The 18,702-nt window shown below is 35.5% G+C and overlaps 1 long non-coding RNA gene across 1 annotated transcript in view; it reads right to left on the bottom strand.

The window, feature by feature from the left end:
• Window positions 1-7,367, bottom strand: part of LOC121037872 (uncharacterized) — a 69,295-nt gene extending 61,928 nt beyond the window's left edge. The window contains exon 1 of the long non-coding RNA XR_005794033.1: window positions 7,033-7,367. This is a non-coding gene — a long non-coding RNA (uncharacterized LOC121037872). The remainder of the gene's footprint in view (window positions 1-7,032) is intronic.
• Window positions 7,368-18,702: the final 11,335 nt, after the last annotated feature.

The raw sequence follows: 18,702 nt of genomic DNA, 5'->3' as shown, positions 1-18,702 counted from the left end.
CCTACAGAACATAATAATTATCCTAGGCTACCTTAAATGTACTCAGAACACTTGCTTTAGCCTAGAGTTGGACAAAATCATAAACACAAAGACTATTTTATAAGAAAGTACTGACTACCTCATGCAATTGATCGAATACTATACTGAAAGTGAAGCACAGAATAGTTGCACAGGTACAGAATGGGTCTAAGTGTATCATTGTTACCCTTGTTACTGTGTAGCTGACTGGGAGCTGTGGCTTGCTGCCACTGCCCAGAATCACAAGAGACTCTACCAAACATTGCTAGCCTGGGAAAAGATCCAAATACAAAATTGAAAGTAGTTTCTGCTAAATGCATATCAGTTTTGCACCATCATAAAGTTGACATATCCGAAATCGAGCCCTCATAAGTTGGAGACCATCCGTACAGTGTTTTTGAGTATTGTATTTGCGTTGTATCTGTTGTGCTTGCTATGGGTATTACAATATACATGTGTGACAGTGCAGTCTACATGTTCTGTGTTTTACCACTTCAGGTCAAGTATGAAAATTTCATTTCCACTTATACCCCTTGACATTCTCTAGTAAAATATTATCATGATTATCAGATGTTATAAGTTTAGTTTCAACCATCCAACATGACATAAAATCCACGAGGAAAGGGCACTGTAGTGTGTGTGCATATACTTCTGCCCTACATACCACACTGATCCTCTGGGACTCTCTTTCATCATGTCTTTTCTGTTCAAAGAACTTCTTTCAGCCAATCTTAAAGTGGGTCTTGTAGCAAAACATTCTTTAGTTTTCCTTCATCTGAGAATTTCCTCATGTCCCCTTGATTCCTGAGGGTATAGTTTTCACCAGATACAGAATTCATAATAGGTAGTTGTTTCCTTCCAGCATTTGGAAAACTGTGTATCACTTTGTTCTGCCCTCCATGATTTCAGATGCATTCTTTGGCATTCAGTTCTCTGACATTCTTTACTTACTGGTAATACATCATTTCTCTCTAGCTGCTTTCAAGGTTTGTGGGTTTTTTGTTTTTTTGTTTTTGTTTTTGCTTTTTGTTTGTCTTTTGTTTTGTTTTGTGTTTTATCCTCTCTAGCTTTTAGAAGTGTAAATATGATGTGCCTTTGGCATATATTTCTTTGGGATTATCCTGTTTGGGATTTGGTCAACTGCCAGAATGTGTAAATTTGTGTTTTTGCCAAATTTGGAAAGTTTGCATCTATATTACTGCTTAAAATAGTATTTTAATGTCATTTTTTTTCTTTTCCCTCTGGGATTGTGATGTTAGGAATATTGGGAATTTTGTTGTTATCCCACAGATCCTTGAAACTCCATTTCTTGTCTAGTTTCTCTTCACTGTTCAGGTTGGGTAAATTTTATGAATCTGTCCTCAAGTTCACTGATTCAGTCAGCTGTCATCTCTACCACTGGGCCCTTCCATTTTGTTATTTCTGTTCTTGTATGTTTTCATTTCTATAATCCGTTTTATATATATATATATATATATATACACACACACACACATATATATATGAAAATTAAAATTTTTTAATTAATAAACTTTATTTTTAAAGTAATTTGAAATTTTCAGAAAAATTGAGCAGAAAGTATAGAGTTCCCATATACCACTTCATCTGACCCCCAAACATATATACAGTTTCCCCCATTATTAACATTAGTGTGGTACACATTGGTTACAAATCAATGAGTCAATATTGACGTATTATTATCAACTAAAGTCCATACTTTACATTAGGGTTCATTCTTTTTGTTGTAAATTCTATGGGTTTTAACAAATGTATGGTGACTTGTATCCACCCTAACAGTATCATATTGAAAAAGTTTACTACCCTAACAATTCCCTGTGTTTCATTTATTCATCCCCCTCTCCCTTCCCTAGAACCCTTGGCAACTATTGATCTTTTTTTTAAATTTTTTTAACATTTATTTTTGAAGGAGAGAGAGACAGAGCATGAGTGGGGGAGGGGCAGAGAGAGAGGGAGACACAGAATCCGAAGCAGGCTGCAGGCTCTGAGCCATCAACACAGAGCCCAGTGTGGGACTTGAACCCATGAACTGTGAGATCATGACCTGGGCCAAAGTCAGACACTTAACCGACTGAGCCACCCAGGTGCCCCAAGCAACTATTGATCTTTTTACTGTATCTTTAGTTTTCTTTGGTCGAGAATGTCACATAATTGGAATTATATAGTACATCACCTTTTCAGATAGATGTATTTCTTTAGCAATACAAAATTAAAATTCCCATTCTTTTCATGGCCTGATAGCTTTTTCCTGGAGGGGCACTGAATATATTTCTTGTATCACTGTACAGCAGTTTGTTCACCTTGAAGGGCATCTTTGTGTCTTCTAAGTTTTGGCAATTATGGATTAAATTGCTATTAAACATTTATGCGCAGGTTTTATGTGGACATACTTTTTAATGTATTCTAGTAAACACTAAGGATCATATGATAATTATGTTTAGGTTTGCAGAAGACTGCCAAACTGTTTTCAGCGCGGCTGTATTGTTTTATATTTCCACCAGTAATGAATAAGGGTTTCGTTTGCAGCATATTTTCTCCAGCATTTGGTGTTACCAATGTTCTGGAGTTTGGCCATCCTAATAGATGTACAGAGATACATCATTGCTTTAATTTTCCATTCTCTCTTGATAGCTGATGTTGAATAATACCTCATATGCTTATTTTCCATTTGTGTAACTTCTTTGGTGAAGTATCTCTTAGATCTTTTGATCATTTTAAAATTGGGTTGTTTAGGGGCACCTGAATGGCTCAGTTGGATAAGCATCTGACTTTGGCTCAAGTCATGGTCTCCCAATTCGTGAGTTCGAGCCCCACGTTGGGCTCTGTGTTGACAGCTCAGAGCCTAGAGCCCATTTTGGACTCTGTGTCTCCCTCTCTTCCTACCCCTTCCCCAACTTGCACTTTCTTTCTCAAAAATAAATAAACATTTTAAAAATGGTTTGTTTGTTGGCTTATTGTTGAGTTTTAAGAGTCCTTTGTGTATTTTAGATACCAGTCTTTTACCAGATGTGAGTTATGCAGAGATTTCCTCCAGTGTGTGGCTTGTTCATTCTCCTAAGGGGTCTCAAAACAATAACAACATACAGCCTTATTGTGATATAATTCACATACCATACAGTTTATGCCACTAAAGTATATAGTTTTCTCCATACTTTGGTCATGCTAATATAACTATATCCACACAATACAAAAGTACGTGAAATTTATCTTGGTGTATGATTTTTATTTTGCTTTCAGTATTTATACTCATTATAAGAAATTAAACTCATAACTAAATAGATTAAATATATTTATATATATATAAATTAATAATCTGAAATGTCCGGATACATCTGTGTGTATTTGTGTAAGAGAGGCAGGGTAGAAAAGCTTATCTATCACAATACACCTTTCACTTTTTTTCATGTTTTGAAAGCACCATCTATTATAACACCTCTTGGACGTTTATATGCTAAAGTAGCCAGCCTAATTCACAGTAGGATTGATCTGCTTGATTCTGACATTCAAACAAAATGAAATTCTGAGATTCCGACATAAAAAGTACACACATTCAACTTTTATTTTGGTAGAGAGCTGAGCAAGCAAGGATTTCTACCAGTAATGCTGTTTCTTGTGTTGCTTTTTGAATGCATAGAATACTGCTGTGGTTTTCATGGGAAGTGCCTTAGCACAAGAATCTTTATTCTAAAGGTGCAAGAGTAAATTCATCTTGGTACAGTCTAAAACTTTAAACTCTAACTCATCCAGAGTTCAGGTAAGCCAAGCACATGGACACCATGTCCCTATTAACTAATCTGCCTTAAGTATATAAACTATCCTCAGATCTCTAGCATAGATTTTAGGTCAGTCCTCTAACTGGGTCCCTGCCTCTAAGAACATATATTGTGTTACTTTTCTTTTTGTTTCTAAAGAATATTAAAATATCTTCTTATATAAAGTGATATTTTGTTTAAAGAAGTTAGGTAAACAAGTTAGGGCCACTTTAAAATGCATAACTTTTTTTTTTAAAGAAGGCATCACTCTTTCAGTTTCAGTGAAATAACGGTAGTGGGAGTAAAGCCTCTACTTGGGTCAGTGCTAAGATGCCAGCATTGATTGAAGGACCCCCATGTCCTTGGAGAGCTCAGTATCTCAGCTCTTAGTCCAGAAGGGGAAGTCAATGAGGAAACTGCTAATTACAACAAAGTGTGATACATATCAGGATAGAAAAGAAAGAACAGAGTTCTGCATGTTCACAGACATGGGAAAAATGTAACAGGCATATTTATTATCCAGTATCACTGATACATATACCTCAAATAACAATCATACACAAAAAGAGGGAGAGATAATTTTCTTAGTGTTAAATTTAGGGAGATGTCTCTGTCTAGATATTTTTCATTGTGAACTTCTATGATGTGGGTTTGCGATGAAATAAATCTTGAACTCTAGGTATTAAGTTTGGAAACTTTTGATAAAGAGCAGTTTGGGTTGGCTGAAGCTTTTTCTACTTGAATATGAAATTTTATCCCTGGAAAGCTAGATCTGACCTTGGTTTAGACTTGAAGAGCTAGTGAATATATTTTGTGATGGGTTTATTCTAAGATCTATGTTTAAAGAGTTCTTCAAAGTGTTAGAAAGAGGTTCTCTGAAGAGCCATCTAGAATATCTTCTCTAGTACACCAATGCAGAAAAAGATGTAGAAACTCAGAATCCCTTTGCAAAAATATGTTTGTGTACTGGGAATGGTAGGCGGAATTCTAATATGGAACCCATGTTCTCCAATTGCTGGGTGTTATTCCTTGTAAATACTCTCCACTTGAGTGGATGTGAGATATGACTCACCTGTATAAGTAACATATGGCAAAGGTGATGGGCATGGGATGTCATCCCCATGATTTGGTTATACATGATTATCTGTCTATATATGAATTAGGTAGACTCTCCTGCTGGTTTTGAAGAAAAAGCTGCCCAGGGGCTGAAGTGCCCGGGGAAAGAGAGCAACATGGCAAGCTATTTTTTTTTTTTTTTTTATCCTACAATGTCAGGGAACTGAAATGTGCCAATAACCATGCGAGCTTGAAAGAGGAGTGCTCACTTGAGCTGTGTTGAGACTTCTGACACACAGAAACTGGGAAAGTTAATAGATATAATAAATTAGTAGAGTTAGAGAAATAACAAATGGTAAATGGTGTGGTTTTAAGCCTCTAATTTTGTGATGATTTTCATGTAACATAGAAAAACAATATACAGTAAAACCTTGGTTTGCGAGCATAATCCTTTCCAGAAACATGCTTGTATTCCAAAGCATTTGTATATCAAAGCGAATTTTAAGAACCATTGACTAAATTGTGATCATGTGACATTCGGTGTCTGGTTCTACTCGTATTGCAAGACATCGCTTGTTCATGAAGTTAAAATTTATTAGAAATATTTGTTTGTCTTGTGGAACACTGGCAGAAAAAAGGTTACTCTCAATCCAAGCTTTTATGTACTTACTAAGAATGTTTCTATGTATCTCAATCTCTCCCCAAACTACACTTGGTTAAAGGTGGTATAGAATTCCTTTGTATTAAGAATTGATTTCAGTAGTATGTTGAAGGAAACAAAATGAAAACATTTTAAGTCTTGTATTTATTTTACTTTCATATAATGGAAAAGTCTTCAAGGAAATACCGAAAGCCGCTTTGATAACTTGACTGAGGCACTGGGGACCCAGGCTCCTTCCAGCCCGCTTCAGCCTTTATCCTGATGTTTACAGGATGACTGCTGAAGCCTAAGACGTATTCATGGTCCAGGAAGCAAGAACAATGAGACATGGGCAAAAGTTTGCATAAGGGGACAGTCCCCTTTTTAAGGAACACTTCTAGAAGGACACCTCAGCAACTTTTACTTCTATTCCTTTAGCTACAATTTAGCCAACTAGCCGTCCCTATTTGCAATAAACACTAGAAAATATAGCTTCTTATTCAGGCAAGTCATTCTTCCAACAAACCTGGATTTCCGTTAGTAAAGGAGAAGAGAAACATGAGATTCTGGCACATTAGATATATATTTTATATCAATATGTATTTCTTATCTGAAAAAGTTTTGAATAATGAGTATTATTTTATGTAATAGAAACATGAGGAAAGTTTTAAATATTTTTGTTATGTGAAAAAATTTAGGTTCTGATCATGAGCAAGTAATTTACTAAATACTCGTTTCTGCAAATTAACTGATTTTCAATTATGAATAATGACTTAGTAGGCTATAATCATTCCTTCTTTGCAAATAGAAATGCATTTTTCTTCATACCTATTGAACTCATTTTTTCTGATTTATTGGGAAATGTATTTTGTGATAATTACAAATCATCTGTGATGATTCAATGAGTATCACATTGGTTTTAATAATTTTCTCATTTATCCTCAGTATCCTATGTTTCATTTTCAATAAGTAGGAATGCTGGAGACTAGAATATATTTCTTGTAATGCTCTTCAACAGTAATTACTTCTTAACATCATTAAAAATTAAAACATATATTTTAAAAAAATATATTGATAGATTGACTAAAATAAAACATTGCCAAGCAAAACATCTACTTCATCCTCATTCTATTTCTACTGTATCCAGTGTCCTCTCACTGTTAAGATTATTCAAAATTTTAAATTGGGTAGAAGTTTTATATTTTTTCAACAATAATTTGGTGAAAGTAGTGAAAAGTGTTTCTTGGAGAATGGTTATAGAAATAGATGCTGGGAAATTATTTACTGGAGCTCTTTTGAGGGTGACAAATAATTACACCTCTGCTTTGCCCATTCCAAGGCTAAAACCAGTTGAGAACTAAGAAACGCAACTTGAGAAATGAAGATTAAATATGCTATATTTCCTGATAAACCTGATTAATAACATACCTTAGGTTTAAGAGAAGGTGTGCTTCATCAGACCTCCATCACTGAATTGAATTTACTCATATAGTTGCAGGTAAAGAAGGACAACTGTAGACGCTATCCAAAGGATGGTAGAACACTTACCTCCTGGCAGAGGTGAATACGTGCATCCAGGATCAGCTTCTCCAAAGATCTCCGAAGAGAACTCAGGAGTTCCTAAGCTACTTATTCACATGTGTTTCCTTCTGTTCAGTTCTCACTGAACTAGAGAGATTTGGCATTGGGTGGAAACTAGAGCTGCTCTCAGATTTTTTTCTTCTAGAGAATTGAAGTCAACTCTCCTCTATAGAACACGGAGAGCAGAGGATATGTGTTTCTCCCTAGAAATTTTATGATATTAACAGTGCTGCTTTTAGTTAAGTTATTTAAGTGTTTGAGGACAAAGTTCTCTTAATATGGTACATATTGAACCTTAGTAATAATAACTTCCTCTAAGTGAAGGCTTATTTATTTACACACTTTGTTAAATATTATGCATTCATTAGGTCACTCCCTGGTTGTTGTTGTTGTTGTTGTTTTTCCCCTCAGATGATGAAACTGAGGCTCATTCATATCTGACAAGAAAATTGCTCAAGATTTCATGTAACTAAATTGTTAATCTAAGCTCCTGTTAGTCTAATTCCAAATTCCATTTTTTTTTCAACGTTTATTTATTTTTGGGACAGAGAGAGACAGAGCATGAACGGGGGAGGGGCAGAGAGAGAGGGAGACACAGAATCTGAAACAGGCTCCAGGCTCCGAGCCAGCAGCCCAGAGCCTGACGCGGGGCTCGAACTCACGGACCGCGAGATCGTGACCTGGCTGAAGTCGGACGCTTAACCGACTGCGCCACCCAGGCGCCCCCCAAATTCCATTTCTTTAAACACTATACAATCTACTCCACCCCACAGAGGACTAACATCACCAATAAAACTTGGAATTGCCATTTTGGAAACTGTTTCAAATAAATACAGGAACAAAAAGATGTGTTTGTTAATATTATTCAGAGTCTTCAAGAATTTCCAATTTTTAAATGGTCTTTAAAGCCCCCTGCATTTATTTTAAAAAGTAACATTAAAAACATAACTGATGGATGAAAAAATACATATATGTATCTATATCGTTTCCATTTTTCATGTAACTGCAAAATGAATGTAAACTTTGTATGTTACAATATGAATTTTAGGGACACCTGGATGTCTCAGTCAGTTAAGATCCGAATCTTGATTTCAGCTAGGTTATGATCTCACTGTTGGTGGGATGGAGTCCCAGCTGACAGAGAGGAGCCTGTTTGGGACTCTGTCTTCCCCTTTCTCTGCCCCTCCCTTGCTGGTATACACTCTCTCTCTCTCTCTCTCTCTCTCTCTCTCTCTCTCAAAATAAATAAATAAACTTAAAAAGAAAAACAACTTAAATTTTACTTTTAAAACATCTTAGGAATTTTGAGACATGATATTTCTCTATAGAGCAGACTCAGAGTTAAACCTTGTATTTCCAGTCTACAGGCTGGTATTATAGAAGAAAAATGTCTGGAGAGAAGAGACTCTGCTAATGGAGATGACTAGGAGATGACTTAGGAGATGACTAAGTCATTTTAGGAGATGACTAAGTCTTCATTTCTAACACTATCACTATAATTTTGTTCAGAATTCAAAGAATAGAGAAACAATACACAGTATTCCTATTGCCCAAGAAATGTATCAGCATCCTGTGGAGAGTTGTGCAAGATTTATTTTAGAGAGTAGTACCACAAATGCCTAGTTATAAGATCAAGGTGCAGTAGACAAAATCAGAGTTGAATTTCATGTTCTTCACTTATTTGTGACCATGCTACAGGTGAAATGTGCAGATGTGATGAATAAAATTTAGGTGATTCACAGCACTTGAGTGAAGCTTAAAATGTATGATTCAGAAGTAGATGTTTAAAAATTGCACACAATTTTTGAGGAAAAATCTGAGATTATATAAATAGTATTTTGACCAATCTAGAACCACTAGATTCATATTTTCATTGATTTTGTTTCTAGTGCCAATAATAAAAACATGATATTTAGAAGACTGCAGATTAGGATGCATTTTTAATTATCCAACAGGCCTACTAAAATGTGAACAGATGGTAAACGCAAATCTTACTTAATTGGAAAACTGGCGTTATGAGAAATAACTAAGTAGGAAAATATTTGCGTTAAATATACTTAGCAATTGAATTACATCATATTTGTACATATCTGTTTATGAAGGCATCTTTAATATTAAACAGATTCTGATTTTACACTAACCTGTTTTAAAGAGTTAATATTTATTTATGGAGAGAGGGATTGGTAACTAGCAAATTGGAATGGGCACAGTGATATTTAAGAGGATCACTTGATAATCCCCCACAGATTGGAGCTACCATTCCCAATTCTTTTATTTCCTGTTGCCTAGAAGCAATAGCAAAGTATTTCTTCTCAGTATCATTTGTGGGGCAGAAGATGATCAAGTTTTATGGATACACATTCTACAGTCTCATTTCCATCAGCTCTGGAATTGTTTCACTGATAAGCACTAACAGGAGGGAGATAGAAGTAAAATTTATAACCCTCTTCTAAATCTTCGTGATTCCTGTGAACGGCAGCAGATCACTCTTGCCTTGGCTGACACAAACTACCACCATGATCAAAAGGCTATAATAATGCTGTTTTATTAAGAAAGATAGCAGTCAAAAAGGTGAGATTCCCAGAGGCAAAGAAATAAATAAAAACAGCAGTAACAGAATGAAAGAAGATGGTATAAAGTACTATTTAGGGCAATAACCGAGTAGAATGACAGACAATATGCAAATCTCGTGCTGGGAATCTGAATTGGATTTTTGTAAACATCAGTTTCTGACTGTAATATCCCAGTAACTAGTAAATGGTGACCTTGGTATTAACTAAACTGAGTCCTGGGGAACACAGAACAGAAAGCTTGCGTCACAACTCCACCTTAACAAAGATAGGGATGTAGTAGGAAGAGTGGCTACGCTGAAAAGTGCCATTGAGTATGGCTTCACTGGGGTGCCCTGTGTGGGTTCAGCTATCATGTGTTAATACTACATTGTTCCCAAACAAATTATACATTGTCAAAAGCCTATTAGGAGAGTAGCAGTCCACGCATATATTTTTGGATCGTGGGGGAGTAATAGCATCACGTAATCATATGGAGCTTTCATTAGTTAGTTCATTGTTCAAAGTATGCGATAGTATCAACTAGTAGATCCCCAGAACTCAACTCGGCTTTTTTGAGATGAAAATGCACAATATGATGATGTTTCCTTTAAAGGTCATTCACCATTATAAGGCAAAAATTCGAAAGGCCATATTGATTATGAGGGGGAGTTCCATCATACCTTTAGTCACCTATATTACATTCTGAGGCATTTAGCACAATCAAAATCCATCATTAAGTACTGCTTCAGCCCCGGGCAGTACCTAATTTCGTTTCACATTGACTTAATTTTTACTAATTTTTAGTATCCTTGGAAATTGTAGCAGATTTATTTTACAGATAAGAAGACTGAGAACCATTTCATTGGAATAATTGTTCAGCATCACATTAGTTGATTATGGGATGATAACTAGAAAATAGTTCACCTTGTCAGCCACTCATATCTTAATTACTTGTGTGTTATTGAGCTCCAACTCTTGTTAAAATGTAAGCTCCACAAGGCCGGGGGCAGGTATGTGTTTCTGTGCTGTACTCTGTATACTTAGCACCTGAAGTACAGATGCTTAATATTGTTTCAAAGATTGCACGGAGGTTGATATTCATAAGAATTTTTTATCAAAATTGAGATTTGTTATTTAAAAAAAGATCATTGAGATTAATTTTGCTTTGTTTTTATATGGTGTCAGTTCCTACATACCTGTTTTAAAAGAACTTTAAAAGTGTAAGTATTATTGAATTAAGCTGTAGTCTTGCAGATATTCTTAAGAATAAAGCATTTGAGGGGCGCCTGGGTGGCGCAGTCGGTTAAGCGTCGGACTTCAGCCAGGTCACGATCTCGCGGTCCGGGAGTTCGAGCCCCGCGTCAGGCCCTGGGCTGATGGCTCAGAGCCTGGAGCCTGTTTCCGATTCTGTGTCTCCCTCTCTCTCTGCCCCTCCCCCGTTCATACTCTGTCTCTCTCTGTCCTAAAAATAAATAAACGTTGGAAAAAAAAATTAAAAAAAAAAAAAGAATAAAGCATTTGAATATTGACATTCCGCAGAGCTGAAAGGTGGAGATTCTTGTGGAGCAAATGTGAACAAGGACTAGAAATGTTAACATGAGCAGGGGACACAACTAAGAGAGACCGCATGTTGCAATTATAGACCTCCATCATGCATTTGTAGCCATGAGAACATTTATCATCAATACGTTATCAGTGTGTCTTTTTAAAAAACAATGTAATTGCTAATACAGTGGGCAAATTCAGTTATTTTACTTCATAGACTGTCAATGGGCAATTATAAGGCAGTCCTAGGAATAAAGCATTATCTTCCACCAAACCAATTACTTAAGTTTAATCTTAGGCTTTTTTCCTCATTTACTTAACTGCCTTGCTATTTATTCTCTCCCTTAAACATAACACCTGATCATTTGTCTCAGTTATGTTAAAAAAATGAATTATGTGGGAAGAAATTCAACTAGTTGTTTGGCAAGACAGAGACAAAATAAAACCATCAATTAAATGACAAATATGTAACTTTTCTAATGTTGGTAGTGGGAGATGGATAGGTTATTTTGAGCTAATGTCTAACATTTTTTTGGTTATCTAAACAATTCTGATGGGTCTGTTTTTACATATGTAATTTGAAAACCTCAAATAATAGAAATTTAATGAAATACACCATCTAAACTTGGAAATTTTCAAATTTCAATTAATATTTTAAACATACCTCATGGAGGAAATGCAAGGTCATTAAGAATATTCTCTTAGGAAAAAATAATATTCTATTAGATATATAAAAGCAAAGCGCAATATATGTTACAAAATCATCTCTGATAACTTTATTTTAAAGTCCTTTGAATTTTTTTTTGAAATTGTATAATACATTCCTTACTCTAGCAGTATATATGCAAGCCTTTATATTTTTTTCTTGGAGGCAAATATTAAGGAATTCAAATCATCAGCCTGTTTACCATGTTTTTCTGTGATTTATCAGGGAAGTCAACAAACCACTTCAGTTTTCTTCTGGCAGGAAAATAGGAAACGAGTGTCCAGGGAACATAAATCTACTGTGACTTTTCTATCCAATTTCAGTTGTTCTACCACCATTGATTCCGATGTGTCACACTGTGTGAGAACAATGGAAATTAACAGTATGTTGGGACTGCCAAATTCATTTCACACAACAGTAATCACAATAATAACCAAAATAATATATAATCACCCATGAGAATAAACACAATTCCATGAATCAGAGTCCTAAAGAAATCAGTCTCAGTCAAAAGAATATCAGACAAATGTTTTTAAAGAGATTAATGATTCTACCCCATTCCTTGTTTTGCTGGTTTTCATAAGCATCTGTTATGTGGGAATACATTTTGTTTTACAGGGGTTTTTTTTGTTGTTGCTGTTGTTGTTGTTTTATCAGGCAGATGTTTGTATTTTCTCATCCTAGTAATTGGAAGAGCAATTAGAGACAATGAGAAGGCAACAAAGAGGAACTTTGCCAAAATCTCTTGGTTAAGCTGAACTTCCAACAAACTACCTATGAAATATATTTTACTCTATTTGGCTAAGCAGAATATTCAAGAACACTTCATTTTTACCCTTTGGCAAACAACCACTCTGGCTGTGAAGTAGGTGAAAGGTATTGTCAGTTTTTGAACAAAAAAAAAGTTTAATCGGGGTAAATCCAATTTATGGCAGCCTGTGAAATTTCTCTTCAGTTTAACCTTTGTATTTTTATTTTCTCTTCTTTCATTTATATTCATCTATAAATCTTTTCTTTTTATTCTGATGCAAAGCCTTCACGAGCCTCAGATTCAATGTATATTAAATGCCATATTGTAGTTCCATATCCGGGCCATCTCATATCCCAAAATTGTATCACTGCTCCTCAAAGAGAACGTTGAGCACATGGAAATATATATTCCAAGAGTCCTTTCTGAAGGATATTATGAAATACTGTGCTAAACCTGAAACAGCTCAGCACAATATACAAATATTGGGTTAGGCAAATTTATAAACAATATTAAGATATATTCTTATATTGACTAGAGAGAGCAGCTGATGAATTTATGAGAGAAATAAATACAAAATGCTTGATATTGGGAAGTGTACACATTCAGTCTAAGGAATATTTTCTTGAATACCTCAAAAAACATTAGCCTTGCAGAAAAGATTTAAAAAATAACTGTATTAAAATGTAACTCCTTTTTATAGTATATAAGATACATACAAACTTCGAAATTAACTAGCAGACAGAAGAGATATTTGCATTTTACATGACATGTAAAATAGATAAAATTTGTATTAGTAAGCATACAACTAATGCAAATATTAGTAAGTTAATATCTAGAATATATGCAAGTTCTCAGAAATTTAAAAGTAAAATGTGTATAATCTGGAAGAAAAATAGATAAAGAAACAGCGCATTTGCAGAATATGTAAGTGAATGGTCAATAAATATAAAGAGGTGCTCAATCTCACTATTGATCAGAGGAACTAACAATAAATTACCTGTATTTACCCAAATAAACTTGAAAAAATAAGTCGAATTAGAATCTAGAGACAGTAAGGCTGTGAAAAAAAAATCATACTGCAGGTGTTCATGTAAATCATTCATTTATAACAGAGAACTGTGGCAATTTCAGTTAAGGGGGAAATGCATACCCCAACAATCCACGGATGCTAATCCAGAAGTTTTTACACTGATATGCAGAATATATACAAGAATACACTTTGTGCCATTGGTTATAGACTTTAAATATGGAAATAATGACAATGTTGTTAGTAATGGATGGATAAATGTGGTGTAGACATAGTATGCACCATATAGGAATTAAAGGAAAATACTTCTATAATTAACCACATGGATACTACGCAAAATAAAATGTTTAGCAAAAATCAGTTGCAAAATACATTGAAATTTTGATAACATTCATATAATTTTAGAAAATTATACTTAAAATATCGCAATGTGTGTGTGTGTGTGTGTGTGTGTGTGTGTGCATGTGTGTGAAGGTAAGGAGGAGTGTCCCATAAATTTTTGTTTTGTTTTTTGTTTTTTGTTTTTTGTTGTTTTTATTTTTTCAAACGTTTATTTATTTTTGGGACAGAGAGAGACAGAGCATGAACGGGGGAGGGGCAGAAAGAGAGGGAGACACAGAATCAGAAACAGGCTCCAGGTTCTGAGCCATCAGCCCAGAGCCCGACGCGGGGCTCAAACTCACGGACCGCGAGATCGTGACCTGGCTGAAGTCAGACGTTTAACCGACTGCGCCACCCAGGCGCCCCGTGTGTCCCATAAATTTGTAATAGGGACCCCAAGTTGGGGCGGTGAGTGAGGTTGGGAATAGGAAGAAAGATTAGAAAGAAAATAGTGATAATATGCCACTTCAAAATGAACTGTTTCAGTAATCAAATCCGATGTGTATCTGTATCCATTAATATAGTATTAGTATTAGTATTAATATTAGTATTAATATTAGTATTAGTATTATTTAGGGAGACGCCACCGTAGGTAGAAACTAGATAGGAGTAGTGGATGGAATGCACAAGTCAGAGTCCCAAGTCCTTGAGGAGGGAATGATAGAGACATGACCTGGAGGTAAGGATGGTGATAAATAGGTTACACATTAGAAGCCTGGGGACACAACATCCTGACCTTGTGGCTTCCTAGACCATGACGCTAATAGACCAAAAGAGCAAGGGATCTCCTCTTCCATCTCTGCCCAGAGTAATCCCTAAGACTCAATGGAGAAAGGCTGTCCTGACAGTTTGGCAAACACCTTGTGGGACCAAAAACTCCCTCTTCCAAACTGTGGGAGGAGTCCCCCAATGACTAGAAGCAGCCTCCATTAGAGACCACCTCACTGTATGTCACAGTTCCTGCCAGCCCAGAAAGACCCAATAAATATGCAATCCCCAAACAACCTAGGTGCCAGCTCCATCTGGGACACGGCCTGCTCTCCCCTAGAGAGTGTACTGTTTCTTTAATAAACCTGTCTTCTGCTTTCACTTTGGACGCCGGTCTCTTAAATCTTTATTGCAACGGGGCCGAGAGTGGAGACACAACGCTTTTCGCACTGACACCACCTTTATTAAGTGGGACTGGAGGTTTACTCAAAGTTCTCTGGACAAAGAACATCAGGGAACCATTCTTGAGGAGTACACACACGAACTGATAGCCACCCCAAGAGATCTGCTGTCTTTCTGGAGGGTAAGAGAAGTACATTCTGAGAAGTTCATGACGCACAGCAAAGGAGACAAAAAGTGGACTTTCACGGTTCAAATTAGGACACAACCACTTGAAGGGAAGGTCTTGGAAGGAGTTCACTTATAAATCAGTTAATCATGGCAGATATGATAGGGTACATAAAATTTTAAAAGGAGTGAATGCTCTCCACATTAAGAAAAAGTATTTAAAAGGAAGATGCAGCATTAGAATACAGGAAAAGGATGCTATAAATTAAAGCTTTTAGCCAGGCAAGAGCAACCTAACCGATTTTTAGCCTTTTTGCCAACTTATGGAAAATTTTAGTTTTCATCAACTAATTGATTTGATTTGCTTTAAGACTGAGAAAGGGGCAGTTTTACAGATAAGAATTTTACACAAGCTATCTCTCCTCTTTTGATATTCACATTTGCACATTCTAGAAGTAAACCAGAAGAGAAGCCCAAATATATTCTCTGTTTTAGCTTTTCCAGATGTAGATTTCAGTAATATCTGCAAAAGAACCACGTCATAAATAAGTTCAGAGAAGGATGTGAAATGTACCTTTCAAATGCACTCACTCTAAGTTATGGAAGTGGTTTAAAAAAAAAAACTTAGTTTTTTAGAGGATTACTAGACAAGTATAATGACTGATTTGCTTACTTTATATAGTAACAGTGGAAATGTCATTCATATTCAAGAAACACTAACTGAATCCTGCTTGCAAACTCTGAGTTTATAAATTTATGTCAAGTATGTACATTGGCAGAGAAAACAATATTGAGGAATATAACAAACATCTTCTATTATAACAGACATAGACCTTTCAGTCAGTATTTTCTGCCCACCTCCACTTAGTTTCTCTTCCCCATTAGTCTCTATTCTCCTATCTTGCTTTAATATTCTTCTGTGGTTATTACCACTTGATTTTTATCTGTCTTTCCAGCCCCTCATCTCCCCCATAGAATATAATCTTCATGAAAGCAGAGAGTTCATTTTGTTCATTGCCATCTCCCCCACCAGAGGCTCCACAAATAGCCATACTTTGTACCTTGAATGTATTAGACACTATCCTCTGCAGTAAAGGTATGGTGCTGAATAAAATAGATGCAATCCCGAGGCACCTGACTCTCTCCATCAGTAGAACATGTGACTCTAAATCTCAGGGTTGTGACTTCAAGCCCGGCACTGGATGTGAAACCTACTTAAAAAAATTCAAAGAAAGGGGTGCCTGGGTGGCTCAGGCAGTTGGGCGGCTGACTTCGGCTCAGGTCATGATCTCACAGTTTGTGAGTTCAAGCTCTGCATCAGTCATTGTGCTGACAGCTTGGAGCCTGGAGCCTGCTTCGGATTCTGTGTCTCCTTCTCTCTGCCCCTCCTCAACTTGTGCTCTATGTCTCTCAAAAAATAAATAAATGTAAAAAAAATTTTTTTTAATTCAAAGAAGAAAAACATATAATCTTTGCTTTCATGGAATTCACTCTTAATTTTTATGGTGAAAATAAGTTATCAAGCAAATATGAACATTTCAGAAAGTGGTAAGTGGTAAAAAAAGCATGAAACAAACAGCGAATACTGTATATTAAGAAGCGACATTGTGACATTTGTGAATGCAGCAAATAAATGGAGTCAAAGTGGCATTAATAGCTTAGTCAAGGACACATATAGAAATAGTAAAATACTCAGCTTGTTCTGACACTGAATATTCCTCACCATTACTTTCCTGTTATGGACACATTAAATAGAAAGACTGGTTGGTTGTATGAAGAGGAAAAAAATTAGGTAAAACAGAAAGCAAAAGAGTCTTGAATTTTTTTTTTTTTTTGGCAGTATAGTTCTATAAGTCATGTTTGAGTGACATTTGTTTAACACTAAAACATTTGTTTCTGGAAGATGAATGCCGTTTCCCTATGCTCTATTCCTAAATGGGTAAAGCACCTGATAAAGGGAGGGACGTTTTTCCTCTATGACTGGATCATCCAAAAAGGTTCCCAGTGTCCTAGTGAAGACATTTTGTCATAGTATGGAACAGTACCAAGGTATCATGTCTTTATGCTTATTTGAACCATGTTTATAAAATTAAATTTCCCTCCAAATCATTAGTATTAACACAATATATGTATCTGCATATGCACATATATATATACATATATGCTTACATATATACACCTATATATCAATTGTGCTTAAAAATTAATGGCAAATTATGTTCCTTTTTAACCTTCTCCATTTTTGCTTCATATTTACTCTTACAAGTGTCATTAATGCAAATGAGGCATTTCAGTTGACCCCATAATGCCACAAAATGTTTTAAGTAACTGCAACCATTGGGTAATAAGGTACCCATATTTTTAGGAACAAGAATGAGGTGGTAGAAAGGTCTCTAGAACACTTAATTCCCAGATATTTTGTACTATTTTAGTCATGAATACAGAAATCATAGATATTATAAATTTCAATGGAAGCCCATCTCTGATTCAGAGCGATATATACATTAAATTATGCTTGTTATTGCCAACGGTGTTGTATCTGAAGTTGAATTTTCCCAATTTCTCAGAAGTGACAGTTAAGTTATAATCTCAGCATGTTCAGCATGCTTAATGAACTCCTTGGGGAGACCAGAATATCTGTAACACAATTAACTTCCCATTCTTATGTAAATGAGGAGTTTCAGAGTCCCTGATGGAAGGCTGCTTTTTGGCTACAGTTAGCAAATGTATGCTATTAAATGACACACGGAGCCTTAAGCTGAAATTTAGACTTCACTAATTTGTGCTGTGACATGTGCAAAGTGCTTTGGAGGAAATATGAAACCCAGTTGTTTAAATGTAGCTGATGAAATAGGGATTATCACCCTTGGCTAAACTGTCAGCAGCAGCCTGACTGCTTTTACCAGTTTCTGCACTTTCAGAAGGAATATTCAACGTGTCTTTCACTGGCAATATTTGCTCTAATGTTACCATTCTCTCATTACATAACTGAAGTTATTTTTCTCAGATAAAACAAACATAACAGCAGACAGTATGTCTTTTCCTCAGTTGACCTCGAAGTGAATATATACTCAACCAATATTTACTGAGGATCTAAAATACGACATTTACTACAAAAGTCTTAAAACTATACTTAAGAATTTTAAAGCTAAATATCTTAATATAAAGAATATCAATTGGAAAATATAATACGTGAAATTAAATATATTCTTTTTGTGCATTCTTGAGCATGCATAATATCTGGACAAGTTTTATGAAATCTAAATGCTAAATCAAAACACAAATCTGAGATTTAAAATGTATTTCTTGTGTAGGCCATGTAAGGATAATATTTAAAATAAAATCATCTAGCGAGAGTATACCTACAAAATAAACAAAAGAACATACATACCAAAGGAAA

Source organism: Herpailurus yagouaroundi, unplaced genomic scaffold (genome assembly GCF_014898765.1).
Source record: "Herpailurus yagouaroundi ecotype Mexico unplaced genomic scaffold, PumYag 164, whole genome shotgun sequence".
Taxonomy (NCBI): Eukaryota; Metazoa; Chordata; class Mammalia; order Carnivora; family Felidae; genus Herpailurus; species Herpailurus yagouaroundi.
The sequence above is the reverse complement of the archived record's forward strand: the minus strand, read 5'-3'. Positions and strand labels throughout refer to the sequence as shown.